The sequence below is a fragment of the Aythya marila genome (assembly GCF_965140915.1).
Source record: "Aythya marila genome assembly, chromosome: Z".
Lineage (NCBI taxonomy): Eukaryota > Metazoa > Chordata > Aves > Anseriformes > Anatidae > Aythya > Aythya marila.
In genome coordinates this window covers 48,173,594-48,194,075 of record NC_139080.1, presented here as the reverse complement: position 1 = coordinate 48,194,075, position 20,482 = coordinate 48,173,594, and positions in this window count along the sequence as shown.

Here is a 20,482-nt window from a genome sequence, read left to right as displayed (position 1 = left end):
GAAATATGTTGCCTAGAGAAGTGGTGGAATCTCGGTCCTTGGAGGTATTCAAAAGCTGCCCAGACACAGTCCTGGGCAACTGGCTTTTGGTGACCCTACTTGAGCAGGGGTGTTTGACCAGATAAAATTCGGACATCACTTCCAACCTTATCAATTCTTTGTGATTTTGTGTGAAATAAGGCTCTCTGGCACTTTCTTTAGAATAATTGTTATACACAAAGGATACGACAACCATCATTGCAAAGAAGGAAGTAAGCTGTTCCAACTCCTCTGTGGAAAAAAAAAAAAAAAAAAAAAAAAAAAAAAAAGAAGCTTGGTCTTTGTTAAGGCAGGTTTGGAGTAGATCTTAGGAAACATTTCATAACAGTACTTAATTTAACTATCTTAGCACTAGAATAAGAAAATTTTAAAGAACAGTTCAGAAAAAAAAAAAACACATAAAAAACACATCCTGCAGGAATGTCCTAGATCCAGCAAATCCTGTCTCTGCCCAGTGGTTTCTTTTGGGGATACTTGCTGTGGCAGCGTCAGTTATGCCTTCCCATTTCAACTTTTGCCTTTTCTAGACAGTTGTATGTTTACAGCAAGTAAGTTTTTTTGTTTGTTTGTTTTGTTTTGTTTTCTCTAATGCTCTAGAATGATCTTTTTATTTGAATTATTATAATTTCATTACAAAAAATAATAGCTATTGTTAATTTCAGGAATTAGTGTTATTAGGTGGTGGGTCCAGATCCTGACTTCGAAGCTTCTGAACTAGATCAGAAATAAATGAATGACAAACATCTAAATTATTTATAGAGGAAAGCTGCTGATTGTCTCTTACTATTTACTCATGCCTCAGCAGCTTGAAGGCATATAATGAAGCATATCTTGAAGTTTAAGTTGTAATTTGAGATTTTACTGCTGAATATTGTGCATGCATGCAAGTTGTTGGCTGACAGCATGCCTTACAACAAACTGAAAATGCCTATAGTGCACCTGTTAGGAGAAACACATGAGTTACTCTGAAGGAAAGCATGCATCTGCTTGAAGCCCTGTCCAATAAAATCTGAAAATGACAAAAACATGTAGAGAATATTCTTGAGCTCCTCTCTCTCTTCTGTAGCTGTTATGTAGGCACATATAATTTTGAGATGCAGGAATCTGTATGAAAATAGTATGACTGTAGTTAGCACAAAATGTTTTCAGGACTGCAGATGGACTATGAACATTGGCTTTTTTAGATGATTTTGTTTATCCAGACAGGAGCAGATTGCAACCCTTTGTGTAACCTGTTGGTTGTGACCAAGGCCATCTACAGAGTTGTGTCGGGTATGGTAAATCAAAACTGTCATACTGAAGGACCAATGTGCCACTTACTATTGCATATACAGAGTTCAGGATCTAAGTTACGGTGGATAAAAACATTTTCAGTGATTTTTGACAGAAGGGGAAGAAGAAAAGTTTCCCATTTTCCCATTTGTGGTCTGCAAAACAATTTCTCTGCTTTTTTTTTTTTTTGCTTTTTTTTTTTTTTTTCTGTTCTATGGGATATTTGAAAAAAAGATAATGGTCAAGGAATCTTTTGCAACTTCTTCATGAGTCATGATCGCATATACAGTTAACAATTTGTGAATAATTTGCATGTGAATCACATTCATATATCCATGAACTGGTATCAGAGCATTTATACTTTCAATCTGTTTCATGTGGAAACAAGGCGTAAGCAATTGTACTCTCTGTTGGCTTTGACTCAGTTGAACCTATTGACGGATTTCAGTTAACAGAAATGTTCGTAAATAAATTATTGAAGTTTTTGTGATAGCTGGTGGACGGACAGAGCAGAAACATTCTGATGGGACAAGGCAATACAGTCAAATTCACACCTTACTAGACACCAAAGAACCTGAACAAAAAACATACCAATGCCTCCACAGTAAATATCCTCCAGCCTTTGGTGCACAGGCCTTCCAAGACATAAAAGCCTATCATTCAAAAAAACAAGAATCTGTAAAAAAACAGTCTCACTTAGTTCTGATACTCAGTAAGCAAATGTTTTATTTGACCAAGATTTTGTTTTCTAGCTTGATACGGTATTTGCCTCATAGTTCACATCCCAGAAATCTTCAAAGCACTGGTCCTACAAACTTAAATCAGACTTCTTGTCTGTGTGAAATTAACAATATTTGTCTTTGCAGGCTTGATCTTCAAAATTACTTTGTCTTATTTTAGATACTTAAGTTTGGATTTATTGTCTAACTCAGTCTGAAAAATCTTTTCATTAAGCATGGAATTATTTGTGTGCTAATTAACCTCCCCACAGTTAATTAAAGAAAATGGATTATTTATCTTTTGGTTTTCATTTCACAGAAAGATGTGATCTAGGTCTTTGAGAAGAGACTAGAGAATGATGCGATATTTTGATGGTTTATCTCTCTCTAAGTAAGCTAGTGTATGTGTTGAAAATAGTCTAGCTGAATTCCTGAGGATTTCCATCAGAGAGAGGATAAATTGAATTGAGAAACAGATAAAATTATGTGTACTCCTTCCAGTACCTGCACTGATTCAAGAACTGCATTTTGAAGGCTTTCATGAATAAATTACTCCCAAGTGATAAAGGAGCCCAGCCTGCAGGGTGGGGATAGAAATACAGAATGCCTGAGATCCCAAGATCCATGGAGATCCTAGTAGTCTGGGGTCTTGTGTTGACGTGTCATCTCATGGAGATTTAATTCTCTTCAGCTCTCTTTCTATGGACTTTCTTGTAAAAGGAGTGATCAGAACCTTATCTAAAGAGTACAGCTCAGATCTGAAGAGGAGCCACAGTGAAGTGTTCCTGTGCTAAACAAAATCAATAATACTGAATTTAGGAGATGATGATTTCCATAGCAACCAAGGCTCATATAGCAAATTCAGGATGATACTGTATAATGACTGTAGAGTCAAGCATAAGAAGATGTTGTCAGAGGAGGCACAGTCCCACACAGATTTGTCTTGTAGATTGTGCAAAATGACAGTATCTCAAAGTGGACCAACAGAAGAAAATCTGCAATGAAACCTCTCAGATTTTTTTCATTGGCCTGATATTTTTAGGACAGTGCTTAAATGGTTAGAGTAAGGGCTTTATTTAATCTTAAAAACGTCAGTGCTAGATCTGAGAAAAGGTCGTTTTAGCCAAACATGTCTCTGCAGCTTTCTATAGGGTATGCCTCGGGAAGAGTGTAAGAGTTGGAGAAGTATGCAGTGATACCTTCCCACATTCTCTAGACTTACAGATTACTGATCAGGGATTTGTTTGCATGTGACAGTCCCAGATGGATTGTTGTTTCATGAATTTCACAGTCTGTATAGTCCATATTTCACAGGCCTATATAAACGTTCTGTTTCCAAAGTATCTTGTTGCAAGGAGTTCCATGGCTGAACAAGTTTGTTTGTGAGAGCATGCATCCTCTTTTTTTCATATTAAATCAGCTACATAATTGTTTTTATATTGGAGGAGCCTGTAAATGATTTATTCATTATTTTCTTTTCCTGTAGTCTGTAGTTTCCAGGGATAGGATTGAAATACTAGAGAATTAGAGGCTAGGATTTTGAATTTGAACCCAATGCAGACTTTCTTTCCTTTTTTTCCTTCCTCTTAAGTAAATATTCCTCAAATATTTAAAACTAATAACATGTACAATTTGCACATACAGAGGAGAGGAAGCAAGTGTATCTAAGTTGAAAATGTATGAGGTTTGCAAGTATTGTAAAGCCTTTTAATAGGTTGCCACAATATGATGTTTAATTAGAATACTTGCTGATGACTGAATTCAATTAAAATCTAACAGAGTCTGAATAAAACATATATATGTGTGTACACATGTTTTGTCTTGTGTTTACTGTAACAGTATAAGATTTAACATAGCCACTGGAGGGCTCACGGATTTCATGTTAAATCACAAAGTGGCCTTTGAAAACTGGGAGTTATAGTTATTGGCTCTGATGATTTTAATTGGTTCATTAAACATTTGAAGACAATTTCATGACAGATTTTTTACAGATTATGGACAGAGAGCACATATTTTTTCATCTCAAAGACTAACACTTGTGTGATTAATACCTTTGTCACGGTGAGGGAACATTTACAAAGATTGGAAGGTAGGAGAATCTAAATGTCATACAGTACATGTTAAAGGATAAGATTTCCCACACCTCTCCCATAAAAATCCAAAAAGTCACCCTGTCAGGCATCAGGGTCTCCCCATTTTGAGGAGTCACACACACACACACATCTGACTTCCCCTCCCTCTTTCTCCTAAGCCTGGCACCAAAGGCTCAGTGATGAGTCAGGCTGAGGGCTGTGGTCTGTCTGGACTACTTAATAGAGATGGGAGAAAATGCAATATGTTTAATTGGTATCAGTTTCTCCTGGCATTCCAAATCCTGTTTTTCACTGCAGTTATATAGAACTTAGTTTTCAGAAATTTCAGGAACAATCAATTCTGTTTACAGAACCTAATCTCATGTTTTATTTTCCTTATATATCAGCCTCGATTTTTCTATCCCTACTATTATGAAGCTAAACTTATATTCAGTATCACCATCCTGCTTCAGTTCACAACATTATTTACCACTCTTCCATGGGACAAGCATGTGAAGAACAAAATGTATTGTTCCTGGGGTGATTTCAACAGTATGTAGGGTTTCAACAGTATGTAGGGATTTTAATTATATGTAGGGCTATATAATTTTTTCTGCTCCTGTGAATATGTATTAACCCCCAGTTTCACTCAGTCTTGTTGCCTTATTTCATGGAAACTCATCTGGTTTATTATTTAGCGCAGGAGCTGGCAGGGGTCTTTGAGAGGGCTTTAAACTAGGTAAGAAGGGGGATGGGGCTGAAACAAGGCTTGTTGGAGCTGTGCCAGGGGAATAACGGCTAGGCCAGAGGAGAAGGCAATGGCCCAGCTGAAGTGCATCTACACCAATGCACGCAGCATGGGTAACAAACAGGAGGAGCTGGAAGCTGTCGTGCAGCAGGCAGGCTACACCTTGGTTGCCGTCACGGAGACGTGGTGGGGCCACTCTCATGACTGGAGTGCTGCAATGCCTGGCTATAAGCTCTTCAGAAGGGACAGGCAGCACAGAAGGGGTGGTGGTGTGGCTCTCTATTATCAGAGAGTGTTTTGATGTCATGGAACTTGAGGCTGGGAATGATAAGGTTGAGTCCATATGGGTTAGGATCAGCAGTAAGGCCAACAAGGCAAGCATCCTGGTGGGGTTCTGTTATAGACTGCCGAACCAGGACAAGGAGACGGACGAGGAATTCTACAGGCGGCTGGCAGAAGCTGCAAAATAGTCAGCACTTGTTCTCATGGGGGACTTCAACTTCCCAGACGTATCCTGGAAGCACAACACAGCCCAGAGAAAACAGTCTAGGAGGTTTCTGGAGAGCATGGAAGATAACTTCCCGATGCAGCTGGTTAGTGAGCCTACCAGGGGTGGTGCCCCGCTAGACCTTCTGTTCACAAACAGAGGAGGACTGGTGGGAAATGTGGTGGTTGGGAGCTGTCTTGGGCAGAGTGACCATGAAATGTTAGAGTTCTCCATTCTTGGCGAAGTCAGGAGCGGGATCAGTAAAACCGCAGTCTTGGATTTCCATAGGGTTGACTTTGAGCTGTTCAGGACAGTGGTTGGTAGAGTCCCTTCAGAGGTGGTTCTGAAGGGCAGAGGAGTCCAGGAAAGCTGGGCATTCCTCAAGAAGGAAATCTTAATGGCTGAGAAGCAGTCTGTACCCACATGCCCAAAGACGAGCTGGTGTGGAAGAAGGCCAGCCTGGCTAAACAGAGTTGTGGCTTGAGCTTAGGAGAAAAAAAAAGGGTTTATAATCTTTGGAAAAGAGGGTGGGCCACTCAGGACTATAAAGATGTTGTGAGGCAGTGCAGGTACAAAATTAGAAAGGCCAAAGCTCACCTGGAGCTCAATCTGGCTACTGCTGTTAAAGATAACAAAAAATGTTTTTATAAACATATCAACACAAAAAGGAGGACCAAGGAGAATCTCCATCTGTTACTGGATGCGGGGTGAAACTTAGTTACAAGGGGTGAAGAAAAGGCTGAGGTGCTTAATGCCTTCTTTGCCTCAGTCTTTAGCAGCAAAACCAGTTGTTCTCTGGATACCCAGTACCCTGAGCTGGTGGAAGGGGATGGGGAGCAGAATGTGGCCCTCACTATCCACGAGGAAATGGTTGGCGACCTGCTACGGCACTTGGATGTATGCAAGTCGATGGGGCCAGATGGGAGCCACCCGAGGATACTGAGAGAACTGGTGGAGGAGATGGCCAAGCCGCTTACCATCATTTATCAACAGTCCTGGCTATCAGGGGAGGTCCCAGTTGACGGGCAGCTAGCAAACATGATGCCCATCTACAAGAAGGGCCAAAGGGTAGGCCTGGGGAACTATAGGCCTGTTAGTTTGACCTCAGTGTCAGGGAAGCTCATGGAGCAGATTATCTTGAGAGTCATCACACGGCACTTGCAGGGCAACCAGGTGATCAGGCCCAGTCAGCATGGGTTTATGAAAGGCAGGTCCTGCTTGATGAACCTGATCTCCTTCACAAAGTGACGCGCTGGGTGGATGAGGGAAAGGCTGTGGATGTGGTCTACCTTGACTGCAGGTACCTTAAAGGAGGCTGTAGCGAGGTGGGGGTTGGTCTATTCTCCCACATGCCTGGTGACAGGACGAGGGGGAATGGGTTAAAGTTGCGCCACGGGAGGTTTAGGTTGGATATGAAGAAAAACTTATTTACTGAAAGGGTTGTTACACATTGGAATGGGCTGCCCAGGGAAGTGGTTGAGTCACCATCCCTGGAGGTCTTTAAAAGATGTTTAGATGTAGAGCTTGGTGATATGGTTTAGTGGAGGACTGTTTAGTGTTATGTCAGAGGTTGGACTCGGTGATCTTGAGGTCTCTTCCAACCTAGATGATTCTGTGATTCTCTTGTGGTCATTTTTGGTTCTGCTTATATCAAAGTATTTCCCTTGCACTGAATAGTTGTTTGATTTCTTTCCCACAATTTTGAATCCTCCAGTTTGCAAGCTAAATCTATCTATCTATCTATCTATCTATCTATCTATCTATCTATCTATCTATCTATCTATTTTATCCATGCTTATACATCTCAACTTTCATTGTTCCTGGTGAATTCCTTCCTTGCTTCTTTAGTTTTGGTACTAGAACGGTCATTTATTACAGTTCTGTTACACAGAACTTTGAATTTGTCTTGGTAAGTAAAACTTGTTGCTGTTGTTCATAATTAAGTACAGATATTTTTAGTTCCTCATTGTTTCACCCATATCTTTCTAACAATCAGCTTTTTAGTCTTTCATCTAAAGAAAAATATCCACTGTTTAAATTTTCCTATTACACATTACCGTGTCCTATCTATACAGAAAATAATGTAATAGTTATAACATAGATAGGCAGATGATTCTGCCTTGAAAAAAAAAAATTGCAAGGGTCATTCTTTCCTACCTGTCAGACTACAAGCATTCACCAAACTCAACTCTGCATAGCGTTTTTGCTCCACTCTTGCTGTTTTGGAGACCTGTTGCGAACCTGACTGAAACAAACAAACAAAAAACTACTTTAGATGACTTCATTTCTAAAACTGATATATATTGGTGACGTGCTCAGTTTGAAACCTTGTCCATTTTTTTTTCTCGTTGTATCATTTAATCTAAGAAAAGGAATTACCTGCCTCCACAGACCTTGCCTTAAACTGTTCCTGTTGTAAGAACTTAAGAGAACATGCCTTTTTTTCTGCTATACTAAGAATATCCTTGAGTGAAGTTCTCACCATAGCTGAGAATATTATATCATTGCTAATATGTACATACAAACCTATATTAAAAAAAAAAAAAAGTGCTGCAAAGTCATAGAATAGAAACAGTCAAACTGATTCCTGCATAGGTATTAAAACTTAATGCCTTTGTCTTGTTTATGCACATCTTGTTTGTGCACATCATCAGGGTTGTCATGGATACTGGGTCAGGTCCCATTTTGCCAGCTTGCAGATGTGCTAAAAATGGGGTTTTCCCTTCCCACCCATTAGAGTTAACCATCCTCACAAACTTGATTGGACTTGAAATAAGTGAAGTCTTTGGTCATCTTAATAGATCTTGGACTAAGATGTAGGTGAGAAGTACAATACCAGTAAACAGTATATTTCATAATAGTCATCAGGTATTTTTACATCTGATTCCACTGTTGAAAAATAGATATATGTCATGAGCTTTTTCTTGTGCCAGAGGACACCAGACTTTAAGCTGCTACCAGCTTTGTCTTGCCATGCAGTTCTTGTTTTTTGTTTTCCCCATCCTCAGACTCAGGACAGAGGCCATATGATGCGCTGTATCTCAAAAAGCATCAACCACTAACTCAGACTTCATGAATTGCCTCTTTTTTTTTTTTTTTTCTTCCTGTGAAATTCCATAAAATTATTGCTAGCCATGCTGATTTTAATCTTAAATGAAATGGCAGAGGCTATGGAAATCACTGTCTTGATGCCTTAGGAAGACAGAACAATGTTGTTAGTTGGTCTGTTTACTGCATTCTGGGACAGGCTGTTTGGCAACATAACTGCTGCAGTTGCAACATTCGTTTGTGAGAGTGGGAGCTTGTAAGCTTCGATCAGGTTTTTGACTGGCTCTGAACTGTAGATGTACATATATCTGTGCCTGTGGAGCGTGCCTGCCAGAGTGCATCCTGGCCTCTCTGTCTCTGTATTGCACAGAGCAGGGGACTAGCTAAAATGTCACACAACTTACTGCCTCTGGAAGCGACTGTGAGTGGTGGAGACGGCTTATAGGCATGTCGTTACTGAACTTTAACCCAGGGGGTAGGCACAGTTGCCATGCTCATCTAAACCTGATCCCCAAAGAGACACCTCCATCAGCCTCTCAGCTTAGATAAATTGTTTTACAAATTGGTGTGTTAAGACTCTCACTAGATTTCTGGTGTACGTAGGTTTCCAGTAGAGTGTAAATTTAAAACCAAGTTCTACAGCTGTCTTTAGAAAGAATTGGGATCAATATTGTCACTGCTATTGGTTTGCAGCTGCAATATGACAAGGATATAAATCTGGAACTGCAGTATTTAAAAAGCCCGGAAGTGTGCAAAACTTTGTGATTGTACTATTGTTTTTAGACTTAAAAATCTGTTTTGGGACATACCAGAAGAAATACTGGCAGTGAGAAGGGTGTTTTTCAGGATACCACATAAACTAATCGTTACCTCAGATTGAGTCACAGTTGTTTTGGTTTAGCCTTACAAAAACTGCTGAGAAATGATTATGCTTTGTATAGATGATGTTATAAATGGAGGTTGGGTCTTGACAGATAGAAAGCATTTAATTTCACATGGGAAGGCATGGATTTCAAAGACCTTTGTGGTCAGGTCTACCATTTCATTAAAGGCAAAACACACCTGAAACAAGCCCCCAGCCTTTGGGAAAATTCAGACAACACTGGTCTGTTATCACAATGGTATTATTATATTATTGTATTGTTATTGTTAAAATATTTGATGGAGGGAAGCTTGCAAGCAAAAGAAGATTAAATAGAAAAGGGTAAATTCAGGCTCTTTTTCCAGCCTGAAAGCAGGAGATGGAACTGATCCTCCATGAGCTGCACTTGGCAGGAATAAATGAGCACAGTGTAGATGATGTAGATGTGGGTTTTTATTTATTTATTTATTTATTTTTTCTTCTGAGATAGAAGACTGCATAAAAGATGAATGCTGTGGTTTGATCATGCTCTGTTTCCTGCTGCTTGATATTGGTTACTAACGTGTGCTGCTACAAGTGAGCCCTCAATGAAGATCAGGGCTGGTTTGATTTTTGATGGCAAAAGGGCAACCTAATCATAGCATAGCTGGTCACCTAGGTCTCTTTTGTGACAAAGATACACCTTTACAAAGGGAAAATTGGTCTGTTCTCTGAATTTTCCTGTAAGAGTCTCTTTTTCTTTTTTTCTTTTTTCCTGACTGAAGAGGAAGTGTAGTGAGATTAACCCTGTGTGCCTGATAGCTTGTCCTTATGAGTATCACTTGTCTCTTTGTGACATTGATCATCAACACTGGTATCTGGATGCCGAGCAGTGAAGTTTAGATATCAAAATTGCCAGGTCACACTTCGAGAGTGCCTGAGCTTTGCTTCAAACAACAAAATGTGTTGAAACAATGAAATACCAAATTACCTTTTATTAGGGCAAGATAATTTTTCCAGTCTGTGCATTATATATATATTTTTAAGATAAAAATATATAATATTTATGAATTACATGAAATAATATATTTGGAGTGTTTCTCTGACATTGCTGTTCATTTTTTGTATATCTGAGTTCTGCCTGAGGAGTCTGAAAACTTTCTTCAGTTTGTCTTATAGCATAGCAAGTGTTGCCATGGTGCCTTGTAACATTTTTCTAATCAACAGATGGAGCCACAAGGGGAAAAAGAAAAAAAAAAAAAAAAAAAAAAAAAAAAAAAGGTTTGAGCAAAGAATTTTGGAATGGAATAATGTTAAAATAAACTTGTTATAAAAATGCTCCATATGATTGATGATAAATTAAAGCAAACAGTCCTGTACTGTATCATCTGTTAGTTAAACATGTGCTCTCATTTATCTGATCTGTATATAGCCAAAGCCGATTACTGTAAATTAGTAACAACTAATGACAGTCTTTACTTAACTCAAAGCTGTATCCCCTTATTTAAGCCATCAACCTAATATCTGAAGGAGTGGAAAAAAAAAATAACCTTTGGGAAGTTTAATATTTTAATTTCTCAAAAGTTAGAATTAGAATAGTTACATCAAATTGAATGTGGAAAGTGTGTGTGTTTGGGGGGGGAAAGACTTGAGACTTGAAGAGTCGGTTTGTCACTGCGATCATCTGGAGATGGGAGTGGGGTCTGAAATGGCAAAGACCTTCCTGAAAGATGAGATAAAGATGTGATTTACTAAAAGATGAAGACACAGGTGAAGAATCTGAAGCTTGGTCCAAGGGCAGAAGTTCTTCAACATATATTTGGGCTCTATCAGAATCCTTGCTGCGGTGTAAAACCAAGGAGCCAGGTGCTTTGCAGCACTACAAATGTAGCTGCATAAATAACTCAGATTTTAAGTTGAAAACAGTTACTTGAATCTTACTTTCCTTGGTGATTTTTCTTAGCAGACATTAAGGTGCTGTCGCAATGGCAGTTAATATTGTATTTCTTCTGTGAATGAACAGAGAATTTCAGTATTCAGGGTGACACCTTCAGAAACATTAAATGCATATACAATCACTTTAAAATGGCAGAATGTAATTAGAGCTGTGATTTTGACAGTAATTCCTACAAAATTACAATATTTTTCACTGCATGGAAGGCAAAACTAAATGAAATGGATGTTGTTAGCATCTGGTAAACATGATCACAGTTTTTTTGAGATGGTTTGATGCCATATTTATGGCACTCTGAGTAAGATCTGTAGCTGTGACTGATGCTGCCTTACCATTCCATGGTAGCATTTCAGCTGCACTTTTATGAGGCATTACTGAGGATGCCTCTTTCTGCAGCATCAGATATGTGGGTGAGGGGGCCAGGTTCCCTTATTAACCATTCAACCAGAAGTGCTCCCATGCAGTCATACATGCAGCCACAAGCTAAAGACCTATTATTTGGAAAAGAACTGTGTAATAGTTTTCCCAATGCATATAATTGCCAGTAACAAAGTAGGTTCCTTGAATTCAATTCTCCAGTTAGGGATGAGCTAAAACAACACTGAAGATCCCATGGTCACCTACCTGAACCTTCATGTTACACCATTTATTGAGATTTAACTGATGTTTTTGCCACATGCATGTCATTTTAGCACCCATGTTCCTTATCATTGAAAAAACAAACAAACAAAAAAACAGAAAAAATAAACAAACAAAAAAAAAGTTTGGTTTTCTAGAAGAGGCCTTTTTCTTCCTTTGGTCACAATATTTTAGTAAACATCAGTGGTTCGAGTCCAGAAGGACGTCAGGATGAGGTTATAGAGCAAACAGCTACACCACTGCTCCTGGGCAGAGAGGGAGGCGAGTGGTAGCTGCTCTAAGGAGGTAAAAGGGAAAAAAAGTGAACTTTGTTCAAGTAAACAGAAAGGATAAGAACACAGAGATTCTGATTTGCTGAGTTTAAAGCAAATGAGAGATTCCTGTAATCTTGCACTGTTTGTGTGCCATTCTTAATTAAAGGACTTCACTGGCCTTAACTGGCTCACCAAAAGTATTTTATTGAGAGAAGCATGTGGTAGCTTCTGATCTTTCTTTGTCTCTAGACATTACATAAAGAAAATTCTGTCTTACTGAATACTGACTAGGAAAATACTTAATGACACAACTGAAATACTGTTCCATTTTACACTTGAATGAAATGTATTTTTGTTCATTAATCTATTCATTCATGTATTTCTTCATCCCCAAATCTTCTTGCAATGCAAATAAGGAAATATAGTACCTTTTCTGAAATGTTTATAATGTAGTATCTGTATATATCTGCAATAAATCCCAATAAATACAGTGAGGTCCTGTGTAAGTAGAAAAGTTTCCTGTAAGATTTACTGTGAAAGTGCCTCTCAGATTCTTAGAGAAGAATAATAAAAAAGAAGCAGTGTGTTGTTGTTGTTTTTTGTTTGTTTTTGTTTTTTGTTTGGTTTGACTTTTTTTTTTTTTCAAACAAAAGCTAGTACTTAGCTTTTGTTTTTTGACAACCTCTTAAAGCTAGTACTTAGTTTTTGTTTTTTTTTTGACAAGCTCATTAATATAAAAAAAATAAAAATATTGGTATCTCTGTATGATGTTCCTAGAATGCAGAAACTGATAATGAGTGAAGAAGTATAGGTAAATTTTCTGAGCAGCTATGATAGCACATAGAACTGACGATGTTACAAATATGCTTCTTTTTTTTTTTTTTCCAAGAGAAGCTTTTTTCTAAAACATTTTTAATAAGTATTTATTATAAATTAGCAGTCAGAAGATAATTACATCTAAAGATGTTTAAAATTCAACTAGTATTTTGATTGTTTGGTTTTTGTTTTTCATATTTGTTTCTACTTTCAAATTGCACTCCATGTTTTGTCTTTATTTAGCAAACTATATTTGCCTTAGAAATTGTATCATTATGTTATACACTTACTAAATATCTTCCAGTATTCATATTGTTAATCTGCAGATGGTTGAAATAGAAGAGGCGATAAGGCCTATTTTTCCTTATTATCAGTTTCTAAGACTTGACATATTATCCTGTATTTTGGGAAAATTATTTAACTATGACTACCAACAAGTTATTTGTCAGACATTTTGCTTTTTCACACCTTCTGTGTTTTTTGTTTTGTTTTGTTTTGTTTTGTTTTGTTTTGTTTTAAGTATAAAATTATTAAATGAAGTTATTTTCCCTGGCATCATCTTACTAAATAACGTGTAGGAAAGAGCAGATGTTTGGGTTATGGGAATAGAAGATCCTTGAACATCAGCCAAAATATTTGGGAATTTTGGATATTTTTAAAGTATGCTAAGTGATTAGGTGGTCCAGCTGCTCACCCACCTGTAGTTATCTAAAAAGGCTATTGTGCTAGTCTCCTGAAAACCTGATTGTTACTCATTTTACACCTAAGCAAACAGCATGATAAAGGAGGAAGAATGGTCCCTTTTTGAAGATACTAAATACAGAAGCAATGATGATTAAAAGGCCACCAAGTTGCTTTTCACAAAAACAGCTCATGAGAAGATTAAATTAGGAGAGAGAAGTATACAACTCATTTAATGATTAGATGGGATTTATTTGTTCCAAATGCTATTCAAACATTTGAACTGCTAATGTAGATAGCTTCGGTCTGAATTATTGAGTAGGGTATTCAGTAAATGTAATTCCACTGCAGTAAAATCTGATCTGTCCTCTACAGGTGACTATCTCTTTCTGTAGACTGCTGAGGGCGTTTAGGATGACTAAACTACTAACTTAAGACCCTCTGATAAGTGACTAAAATTAGGTGTGTTGAAAACGGTCTTAGGGGACAAGTCACCTAATTACAAAACTAGAATTGAACCTGGAAACTCCCACCTCCAATGTGCATATTATTGTCAGAAGCATGTGTGACATAGGGTAGGATACAAATCTGACTGCTATTACCGTCAGGTTGCATTTCTGCTGAAATGCAACAATTACACTTGAGACAGCTTTCTGTGGCTATTTTAAACACACTGAGATCTCATTAACATATTTGAGCTTTACAAGCAAACATTGATAGGTGTCATCAATCACTCTTATTTGTATCTCTGTAAGGACTCATTTGTTCTGGTCAACCTCTTATTATCTAGGAATTATTTTTCCACGAATATGATAAATGGCAATCATGAATTGTAAAAGCTGTGTGATATTAGCAATCTTTTTTTAAAATTGAAAACCTTTGTCTTTTATCTGGCTATGCCACTAACATTGGCAGAATCTCCTCTTTTCCATAAAACAATCAGTCAAAGATTTGGCTTCCAGCGGTGCTCTTTTCCCCAGTCAGTAACCTCTTTTGGGATGACCCCTGAAATGAACCTATCATGAATTTGACTAGCAGTTTATGTCTTGGCCATGATAAATGGAGTTAGTCTTTTGTTACCTTTCTGTTGCAGTTAATCATCTTGTAATTTTGAAACAGTAGAGGAAGGTTAATGTTATTTTCTTTATCAATGTTTAGGAAAACTATTTTCTCTTCAATAATGTCACACAGTTGTTAATATCACACAAACTTGAGCTTACCTAAGAGTTGGGTAATCTTAGATTTCAACATTAACAATGCTTAATTATATAATATCATTTATCACTATGTTGATTAATTTCCTTCAAATGTAGGGCAAGTGTTTTACAACACTGATAGCCATTAGTACTACATCACTGGGACACAGGATAGTTTTATGTTCTTTTGATTAACTATATCTCAAGCTGTCATATTATAGTAATATAATTTTGTACTAGGGACTCAGTGAATAAAGTGACCAATGAAGAACATAGAGGACAAACCTCACCATTTTCAATTTGTTATTTCAAATTCTGTGCAGCACTGTCCTTATCTTCAGTACAGGTGAAGGAAAAATGACCTGTTATTCAAACTTTCATGCTGGTTCCTCACTCTGTATCTGGCAGCAGTGCTTTTGAAAGGACCATTCTGTTCTTTGAAAGTTTTTTTACACTCCAAGTATAATAACAATATTTATTTTATTTGTGTGTTTTATGAATTTCTCCAATAAATTGTTTTATGCATTGCTGCAGTTTGTAAACCCAGAACAATTCCTTTGTAAACAAAAAGTGTTAACTAGAAGTATATTACTTTTTTTTTTTTTTTTTTTTTTTTGTAATATCTGTTAATATTTTCAGTTCTGGGTTAAGAAACCTAGTTGCTCTGTCCAAGACAAAAAGCTTTTTGTTTTTGAGGACTTTGATATTTCTAACTTTACCAGTTGTTTCTAAATTAAACTTGTCCCATTACAGTCACAAGTATACTTCCAAATTTCATAGAATCGTTAAGGTTGGAAAAGATCTTCAAGATCATCTGGTCTAACCATCCCCCTAATACCAATATCATCCACTCAGTCATGTCCCTAAGTACCATGTCCAACCTTTCCTTGAACATCCCCAGGGACAGTGACTCCACCACTTCCCTGGGCAACCCGTTCCAATGCCTGACTGCTCTTTCTGAGAAGAAATCTCACCTAATGTCCAACCTAAACCTCCCCTGGTGCAACTTGAGGCCATTCCCTCTAGTCCTATCTCACCTGTGAGAAGAGGCTGACCCCAGCTCCCCACCTTCCTTTCAGGCAGTTGCAGAGAGCAATAAGGTCTCCCTTGAGCCTACTCTTCTCCAGCCTAAACAACCCCAGTTCCTTCAGCTGCTCCTCACAAGGCCCTGTTCCAGGCCCTTCACCAGCTTCATAGCCCTTCTCTGGACACTTTCCAGGGCCTCGAGGTCCTTCTTGTAGTGAGGGGCCCAAAGCTGAACGCAGTACTCGAGGTGCGGCCTCACCAGAGCTGAGTACAAGGGGACAATCACCTTCCTGCTCCTGCTGGCTGCACTATTCCTGACACAAGCCAGAAGGCTGTTGGCCTTCTTGGCCACCTGGGCACACTGCCGGCTCATGTTCAGGTGAGCATCAACCAACATCCCCAAATCTTTTTCCTCTGCACAGCTTTCCAGCCACTCTGCCCCACGCCTGTAACATTGCATGGGGTTGTTGTGGCCAAAGTGAAGGACCTGGCACTTAGCGATGTTGAACCTCATCCCATTGGCCTCTGTCCATTGACCCATCCTGTCTAGGTTCCTATACACGGCCTTCCTACCCTCTGGCAGATCGATGCTTCTCTCCAATTTGGTGTCACCTACAAACTTACTGAGGGTACACTCAATTCCCTCACCCAAATCATCAATAAAGACATCAAGGGATGAGCCCCAGCACTGACCCAAATTTCTGCTGGGTCTCTTCCTGAATTAGTCTTCAGAGATATTTCTGGTCTATTTTTTGTTCCTTCTTTTATCTTCTTTTTCTTGACCACCTATATAGGATTTTTCTTTTTTCCTACTCCTAATACGTAAGTCAAGACCTTCATTCTTTTACTCATCAGCATCCATTTTCTCTGCAGATACAGCATTTCATTACCCTTTTGAGGGTAATGAATATGTTTAAATAACAGGATTGGTAGTTTTCAAATCTCCTAATCTCCTTCAGTTCTTTTTTTATTTTTTTTTTTCCTTGTTTTGGCTTGTGATTAGAAACTAATTGCTTTCCCACATTCCTGTATTCTTTAAATATGTGCTGGACAGTGTTTTCATGTCTTTCAGTCTTTTACGTCAAAATAAAAATAGTTTTTTTTTTTTTTTTTTTTTTCCCTCTGGTAACATTTCCCCCCCCCATATGCCATCATGAAATTCTTCAGCATTCAAGCCTTTCTGTAGGATGACTATTTTTCACGACAAATGAGAATTAAAATCTTCATTGGTTCTGTCTATGCTTGGATATAAGATAAGAAGCTGCAACATCTGCTACTAAGAATGATGTAATAGATCTGGTATTTAAAACTGCCAGAGTGGGTAGGTAGTGGGGGGAGATTATAGGAACACTTTTAGCTGGGACTTTGCTTTCCAATAACCATGGACTTTAGTTAGGGATTATAGATACATGATTTTTTAATGTTTATTGATAGGTTTTTTTTTGGTTTGTTTGTTTGTTTTTGTTTGTTTGTTTGTTTGTTTTTCCACTAGAGTATTATTTGGGTTTCACTTTATATATAGAAGGTACAAATATTCAAGCAAGTAAATAACTACATTTAAAGGAGTAGTTAATAGTCATATGATAAATCAAGCCAAAGATAGAATTCACAGTGAGTAAACACGGGACATAAATAGGAATGTGAAGGCGAAGGAATCTATTTTGGTGCAGGGTGTTGTTCTTGTGCTTTAAAAAAAAAAACCTTCAGGAACACACAGCAGTTTACTTATTTATTTTTTTTTTGTTATTTTATATTTTGCTTCACTGCTAAGATTGCTTTGCTGTAGATTGTACACCTTAAAGTGTTCACTTTATTGATTATTATTTTTTTAAATTTCTGAATTTCTGTACCACAAATGGTGCAATGCATTACGTTTCATTTTCTTTGCTAATTAAAGGACACTTTTTTTTTTTTTTTTTTTTTTTTAAGTGAACATTAGCAATGCATTTGGGAGATCTAAGCTGAAGAGAACGTGAAAGAACCATTTTACTTTAAGGTTAATATTAGCTATTTTTATTGTCCCCAAAGAAAAAAAATATACAAGAAACAATATTTTTTGTGTTGTTTCAGTGTTAGTCATAAGAGCTGTAACTCATCTCATTATAACATTAACCAAAGGCTATGTATACACCTACACCATGGCATTTTGTTCCTGTGTGCTGATACAGTTGGAGCTCTCTCATCTTTGCCTCTAATGCAGTTCAATTCAGCACTGGATGCTGCAGTCTTCTATTGTGGTGCAGGTCACGTAGCAGTGAATGAACAAGATTGCATGAATAATGTGCTTTTTATTCAGTGATTGGATAAAAATGAATGCCCTCAACACCTACGTACATCCAATCTCCACCACTTCCTGTGTGCTTATTCTTCCTGAAGCTTTAATTATTTATCCTTGGAGAGAATTTGACAGTTACAAGTAGTCACGACTCAGGAGATTAACCCTACAAGCACCAGAACCCATTTCTATATCAAGTATTCTCAAATGTCCATGGAATCCAACCTTAATTTTGAAGTGATATTACTCCCAATTAGCAGAAAAACATATATATATACATATATACATATGTTTATATATATTTATAAAAGCATGAATAAATACTACATATTTTTAAATCTAACAGTTTTTGGTGAAATTAAAATTGATCCAACATGCTGACTAGTTTTAGCAGGTATTCATTGAAGACTGAAGATTGTCATATACTCTAAATAATGAGAATTTCATTCTGTGATTGAAATACATTTTAGGTAATAACGCTCAAGAAATAAGGAAAGCAACTTGAGTTACAAGGCAAAATATGTGTATGGTAGCCCATGGTACATTATTGCATACTGATGAGAATATAATTGAATTACAGAATTAAAGGTGGCTGCTAGTTCCGCTACTTGGCCTTTAGAAAATGTTTTCAAGTTATACCAAAGCTGTGCAAGTAATAGGGTGAAGATTATGAAATTAAAATATATATATCTATAAATTAAAAAAAAAAAAAAGAGATCTTTAGAGATAAATTGGTTCTCTATGTCGTTTATACACAGAGCATGAGAGAAACAATATGTGTGCATGTTTATATATACATATGTATGTTTGTTTACTTGATCTGGGTGTGAGAAGATCAACAAAGCAAAAGTAAAAAATATTTTTCATATGAACATTTGCATATTACATTGCTGCATTTTAGAAACCAGTGCTAGGAAGGCCAGTATTAGGATACATCACTGCAGTTCATTCTTTGCTAAGTATGTTGTCTTCTCTGCCCTGTGCTCTCCCAGGTAAAAATACGCTGCACAGATTCAGAATTCCTTTCATTCTTCCTTTAGGGAGGGCTTCCATGGCCCTATATCAAAATCAGTAGAAACAATGGAATATTGTAATCCCTGGGGTCCATAATCAAGATCCAGAATAGCACAGAGAAATTTGTGTTTCACTGTAGACTCTGACCTTGTTCTGTTGAATAATATTACTGTATTATCTGACTGGACTGCATGGATCACTGCAGGCAGGGGCAAATCTACGTCTGTCATTAGTTTGCATAATGTAGGAGTGTGCCCAGCACTGGTAGCTACTAACGGGTTGATTTAAGCCTCAAGAGTTACCCAGAAAATCTACACTTGGTACAGACCTCATTTAGCTCCTTGTGTTAAGAACAGACTCCTAAGTATAAATATGACATGTTTTTATTTTGTGCTTCTGCTTACAAACAGTAAACAATTGGGTAATTGATTATGGTAGCAATTTAGCCAGAGTTGTGACAGCTCCTCTGAATCTCTAATAAAAAACAGGTATTTTCTTTGAAAGTGCAAAGTGGCCCAGTGAAGAATTAATTCACAGAAGATGTATTATGCAAAAGATCAGAGTAAATATTAACAGCAACTCCTTTTTGCCTTTTGCTCTAGGAATCAGTGACTGTAAATATTAGGGTTAAGCTTATTCAAGGCTGTTGGTAAACTGCTAATTATATACTGTCATATTTAGTGCTATTGAAATTAATGTGCATATGAACAGCTGGATTAGTGGTTAGGATTTGCCAAAATACTGAGGAATCGTGAGTTTTGTATTCTAATTAGTGATAGTAATCATAATCATGGTGGGATGGATATTTGACAGATGAACTGGGCTGGTTCTAATTGCTTTAGTATATGGAATTTGGCAAAGAGATTTTAAATATTTGAGTGTTAGCATGAGAGATATTAACTGAAATACCCATAATAAAAACAAGTGTACAGAAGTACAATGATACGTCAAGGTACTGTCAAGTGATTCTTGTAAACATTTATTACATTTATTCCAATCTCCACAAAAAGAAGGTTAAAAAGTAGGTTAGTGTATTTCGTGAGACAGATTTAGGGCATATGAACAATTTCAGGATTGCAGAGAAAAGAAAATGTTGTCTGAAGCTCCAAATGTACATTATAAAAGCAATTTTACTCCTAAATGTAAATGTGACCTTATGGCATAATACAACATATTTTCACTCCAATACAATGACAACAAAACAACTCTTGTTAAGCAGGTTGATTATGTTGCAGATGCTTTGGACACAGTCTGTGAGGTCTCACAATAATGATAATATTTCCCATAGCAATACATGAAATTTATTCATGAAAAGCATTAACTGCAAAAGAAATATATTTTACTTATGTTAGAGGATATTATTCAAAATACTAGTGGAAGAATAGGTCTTGGAAAAATATT